General features: G+C 43.3%; 1 long non-coding RNA gene across 1 annotated transcript; it reads left to right on the plus strand.

Moving 5' to 3' along the window:
• The first annotated feature begins 4,637 nt into the window (after nt 1-4,637).
• Nucleotides 4,638-5,648, plus strand: LOC116353068 (uncharacterized). Its single transcript, XR_004202391.1, has 2 exons — nt 4,638-4,950; nt 5,131-5,648. It is a non-coding gene; the product is annotated as an uncharacterized LOC116353068 (long non-coding RNA).
• The last annotated feature ends 346 nt before the right edge of the window (nt 5,649-5,994 follow it).

Consider the following 5,994-nt stretch of genomic DNA (forward strand, 5'->3'; position numbering starts at 1 on the left):
TTCTGTCTTACTATCCAGGTCTGTACCCAAACAATTTGAGCTTCTACTTCTAAAAATTAAACCTTTCCAGAAACAAGTCTCTCACCGTTGCCGCTTGCTATAGACCACCCTCTGCCCCCGGCTGTGCCCTCGACACCATATGTGATTTGATTGCCCCCCATCTATCTTCTGAGCTCGTGCTGCTAGGTGACCTAAACTGGGACATGCTTAACACCGCAGCCATCCTACAATCTAAGCTTGATGCCCTCAATCTCACACAATTTATCAATGAACCTACCAGATATAACCCCAAATCTGTAAACACGGGCACCCTCATAGATATCATCCTAACTAATTCACCCTCCAAATACACCTCTGCTGTTTTCAACCAAGATCTCAGCGATCACTGCCTCATTGCATGCATCCGTAATGGGTCTGCGAGCAAACGACCACCCCTCATCACTGTTAAACGCTCCCTAAAACACTTCTGCGAGCAGGCCTTTCTAATCGACCTGGCCGGGGTATCCTGGAACGACATTGACCTCATCCCGACAGTAGAGGATGCCTGGTTATTCTTTAAAAGTGCCTTCCTCACCATCTTAAATAGGCATGCCCTGTTCAAAAAATTTAGAACCAGGAATAGATATAGCCCTTGGTTCACTCCAGACCTGTCTGCCCTTGACCAGCACAAAAACATCCTGTGGCGTTCTGCATTAGCATCGAATAGCCCCCGTGATATGCAACTTTTCAGGGAAGTTAGGAACCAATATACACAGGCAGTTAGGAAAGCTAAGGCTAGCTATTTTAAACAGAAATTTGCATACTGCAGTACAAACTCAAAAAAGTTCTGGGACATTGTAAAGTCCATGGAGAATAAGAGCATCTCATCCCAGCTACCCACTGCTCTGAGGCTAGGAAACACCGTTACAACGGACAAATCCACTATAATTGAGAATTTCAATAAGCATTTCTCTACGGCTGGCCATGCTTTCCACCTGGCTACCCCTACCCCGGTCAACTGCCCGGCACCCTCCACAGCAACCTGCCCAAGCCCCCACCATTTCTCCTTCACCCATATCCAGATAGCTGATGTTCTGAAAGGGATGCAAAATCTGGATCCCTACAAATCAGCCGGGCTAGACAATCTGGACCCCCTCTTTCTTAAATTATCTGCCAAAATTGTTGCAACCCCAATTACTAGCCTGTTCAACCTTTCTTTTGTATCGTCTGAGATTCCCAAAGATTGGAAAGCTGCCGCGGTCATCCCCCTCTTCAAAGGGAAAGACACTCTAGACCCAAACTGCTACAGACCTATATCTATCCTACCCTGCATCTCTAAGGTCTTCGAAAGCCAAGTTAATAAACAGATTACTGACCATTTTGAATCACATCATACCTTCTCCGCCATACAATCTGGTTTCCGAGCTGGTCATGGGTGCACCTCAGCCACGCTCAAGGTCCTTAACGATATCATAACCGCCATCGATAAGATACATTACTGTGTAGCTGTATTCATCGACCTGGCCAAGGCTTTCGACTCTGTCAATCACCACATTCTTATTGGCAGACTCAACAGCCCTGGTTTCTCAAATGATTGCCTCGCCTGGTTCACCAATGACTTCTCTGATAGAGCTCAGTGTGTCAAATCGGAGGGCCTGTTGTCCGGACCTCTGGCAGTCTCTATGGGGGTGCCACAGGGTTCAATTCTAGGGCCGACTCTCTTCTCTGTATACATCAATGATGTCGCTCTTGCTGCTGGTGATTCTCTAATCCACCTCTATGCAGACGACACTATTCTGTATACTTCTGGCCCTTCTTTGGACACTGTGTTAACTAACCTCCAGACGAGCTTCAATGCCATACAACTCTCCTTCCGTGGCCTCCAACTGCTCTTAAACGCAAATAAAACTAAACGCATGCTATTCATCCGATCATTTCCCGTACCTGCCCGCCAATCCAGCATCACTACTCGGAACGGCTCTGACTTAGAATACGTGTTTAACTACAAATACCTAGGTGTCTGGCTAGACTGTAAACTCTCCTTCCAGACTCACATTAAGCATCTCCAATCAAAAATTACATCTAGAATCGGCTTCCTATTTTGCAACAAAGCTTCCTTCACTCATGCTGCCAAACATACCCTCGTAAAACTGACCATCCTACCGATCCTTGACTTCGGCGATGTCATCTATAAAATAGCCTCCAACACTCTACTCAGCAAACTGGATGTAGTCTATCACAGTGTCATCCGTTTTGTCACCAAAGCCCCATATACTACCCACCACTGTGACCTGTATGTTCTCGTTGGCTGGCCCTCGCTTCATACTCGTCACCAAACCCACTGGCTCCAGGTTATTTACAAGTCTCTGCTGGTAAAGCCCCGCCCTATCTCAGCTCGCTGGTCACCATAGCAGCACCCACTCGTAGCACACGCTCCAGCAGATATATCTCACTGGTCAACCCCAAAGCCAATTACTCCTTTGGTCGCCTTTCCTTCCAGTTCTCTGCTGCCACTGACTAGAATGAACTGCAAAAATCACTGAAGCTGGAGATTCCCATCTCCCTCACTAGCTTTAAGAACCATCTGTCAGATCAGCTCACAGATCACTGCACCTGTTCATAGCCCATCTGTATACAGCCATCTATCTACCTCATTCCCATACTGTATTTATTTATTTAGCTCCTTTTGCACCAAAGTATCTCTACTTGCACATCCATCTTTTGCACATCTACCATTCCAGTGTTTAATTGCCATATTGTAATTACTTCACCACCATGGCCTATTTATTGCCTTAACTCCCTTATTTGCACTCACTGTATATAGACTTTAAAAATAAAAAAAAGTATACTGTATTATTGACTGTATGTTTTGTTCTTTCCATGTGTAACTCTGTGTTGTTGTATGTGTCGAACTGCTATGCTTTATCTTGGCCAGGTCGCAGTTGCAAATGAGAACTTGTTCTCAACTAGCCTACTTGGTAAAATAAAGGTGAAATAAATAAAATTAAATAAAAAATAAGCGAATACTGGAACAATATTTCTAACATGGAACGTGGGGAATGGTCAGAGGCAATCTATAGAACACATTTTGTTTGTTATTTTGTGATGTCATTCAAATGTTATGAAGGAAATACTAACTTGGAAAGTATACCCACTACATGTACGAACTTTCCTTACTATGCATTGTGCAAGTAATATGAAAAATGGTCAAAGTTTTTTTTGTTAAGAGAGGGATGTGATTTGAGAAGCTATAAGAGATAATGGTTTTACATAAACTTTGCACAGTGACAAGTCACGCTCCGAGTGAGGTCAGAGACGGAATGCCCCTTTTGAACAAACTGTATAAGTGATAAGAGAAATTAACCTATTAGACCAGAAAAGCGTCAAGCTGTAACTGCACATTTAAACTGGTTTGAACTGTGAATCTCAACACAAGGTAGAGACGATAAACTCACCTCCCGAACAATCACTGGTACGGCTGATTAGCTGTCCTAAATAAAGTATCTTCGAAAGCGAATTTGAGTAGGACCATTCTGTTACTCTGCTCAAACCATCGATACGGTTGGCTAGCCTATCTACAAAGAGGCATCTTCAAGAGCTAATGTAAGGAAAATCAACTCTGTAGTTCTGTTTAGGACTACACAACAAGTCACCAGATACCAGACAACTACAGAGAAGAACAACAGTAGAAGACTTGTTGGAACCCTTTTGGACAATCGGAGCCTTACAAGCGTGCCGTGAAAAGGCCCAACTCACTTTCCAAGGCGACCCTGTCCACGAGAGAGATCCGGCGAACCAAGGCATTTCACGTAAATACATTCATGATTTCTTACTCAAAGCGGGCGTCGGTTCGTGTGCAAAGTATATGGTTACTGTAAGTGAGAGTAGTTTCTGAAAGTACCAATGTTAAGTATCTCTGCCCCCTCTCTCTCTTTTGTAAGAAGCAGCCACGTTATTGTCATTCCGCTAGGGACCTGTTTTAACGTATTAAGTGTGTATTTTTATCCTGTGTTACCATTTAATTAGCTAGTAAATAAATAATTATACCAATTTGTGTAGTACTGAATCATGAATCAGGAGGTTACGACTGTTCAGAATGATGATATGATACAAGGTTATGATTAATAAGTTGACGGTTTATAGATGTGATAGGTAAAGACCTTTTGAGTTTAATTCGGGAGAAGGTAAAATTATTATTTTTTTTAATTAAATTTTACCCCCTTTTTCTCACCAATGTGTCGAAGGAAACACTGTGCACCTGGCAACCTTGGTTAGCGCGCACTGCGCCCGGCCCGCTACAGGAGTCGCTGGTGCGCGATGAGACAAGGATTTCCCAACCGGCCAAACCCTCCCTAACCCGGACGACGCTAGGCCAATTGTGCGTCGCCCCACGGACCTCCCGGTCGTGGCCGGTTACGACAGAGCCTGGGCGCGAACCCAGAGTCTCTGGTGGCACAGCTGGCGCTGCAGTACAGCGCCCAGAAGGTAACTCTTTAAAGAACTGCTCTTGTGGTGCCCCAGATCTGAATGAGTTAATTGTTACATGATTAATTTAATTGGTTAACAATTCAACATATTTAGGTAATTAGATAAATAGTCTTCAGATTAAGGTTAAAGTCAAGTCACGACAACATTGTGTAATTTGTTGACAGTCCCTAACTAGCGCTGAAGATATCCAAAGTGAAAGCCAAGTTAAGCTGCCCCAGTAACCACTTGACCATTTTGAATTGCAAAACTAAAGCGACAACAGACAAGACACAGAGGCAGCAACAGAAGAGTAGATGATGGAGAGCGACACCAGACAAGACAGAGAGAGAACCTACTCTTTTGTTGCTATGATGGAGAGACACCAGAAGAACAGTACAGGCTATGACAGAAGAGGATAGGCAAAGGAGACAGTAACAAACACAAACCTGAGACAGCAACAGACTAGTCACAGAGAAAGTGACAGAAGAGATGGAGAGATAAGAGGTGGGCTGAGCACACAGTAGACTATATCACTTCAAGCTGCTTTATAGATTCTAATTCCTTTTATTTATTTGCAGAAATTATTACAAGTGACATGATTTACAAAGAATTTTCAGGCGAGGAGAAAAAGCCTGTGAAATTACTATTAAAACAATGATTTACTTTGCCACTTTTTACAACCAGGACGAGAGAGGAGGGAAGACAAAAGAGACAGCAACATAGAAGAATAAGAGACAGCATCATAGAAGAATAAGAGACAGCAACAGAAGAGGGCAGACGAGAGACAGCAACAGACAACACAGAGAACGCGATGGAGAGAGGCAGAGGAGGGGTGAGCACACAGAAGACTATCACTTACAGCTGCTCTGTGGATTCTAATTACTGCACAGTGTGTGTGTAAGAGAGAGGGTGTTTGGGTACTTTGGGATTATTTCATCAGTTTGGCTCATTGGACAAGTCAGAGTCTATGTTTTGAAGTTTTTGAGTGGTATGAAGGTTTTTGGCAATACACTGTAGATGTATGTGTTCCAGAGTAGAGGGAAGAGAGTGTTCCAGGTAGAGAGACCCACAGTAGTACTGTCAGTGTCTGCTGTGGCAGGTGGGAAGGTGCAAGTAACTTGAAAAATATCTAATATCTAATATCTCCAATGGTCATCTCAAAGTGCATCAAATTAATGCATTCAGCTGTTGAATTTCCTTCTTTTTTTGCCTTATTTTTAGCCCAAAGTCCCCTAATGGCTTTGGGCTAAGCCCCAAATGTCTTCAAATCCTAGAAACTCCTGTGGACCAGAGGAGACCTACTGAACCTCAACAAACTCTAATGAGAAGACACATTCTTAACCAGGTCCAATCCTATCAGTCCTATATTGAACTATATTGTAGGATTAAGACAGGATGAATTTGGGAACAGAACATTATGCTATGCTCTGGAAAGTTATAAGGCTCATACCTACCAGAGCAAAGCTGATGGGTGAGTGTTCTAACATGAATCCCTTATTGTCAGAATGAAAGACATTGGAGAGTAAACAGATCCCAGATATGTTCATG

The sequence above is a fragment of the Oncorhynchus kisutch genome, linkage group LG13 (assembly GCF_002021735.2).
Source record: "Oncorhynchus kisutch isolate 150728-3 linkage group LG13, Okis_V2, whole genome shotgun sequence".
NCBI classification, from domain to species: Eukaryota; Metazoa; Chordata; class Actinopteri; order Salmoniformes; family Salmonidae; genus Oncorhynchus; species Oncorhynchus kisutch.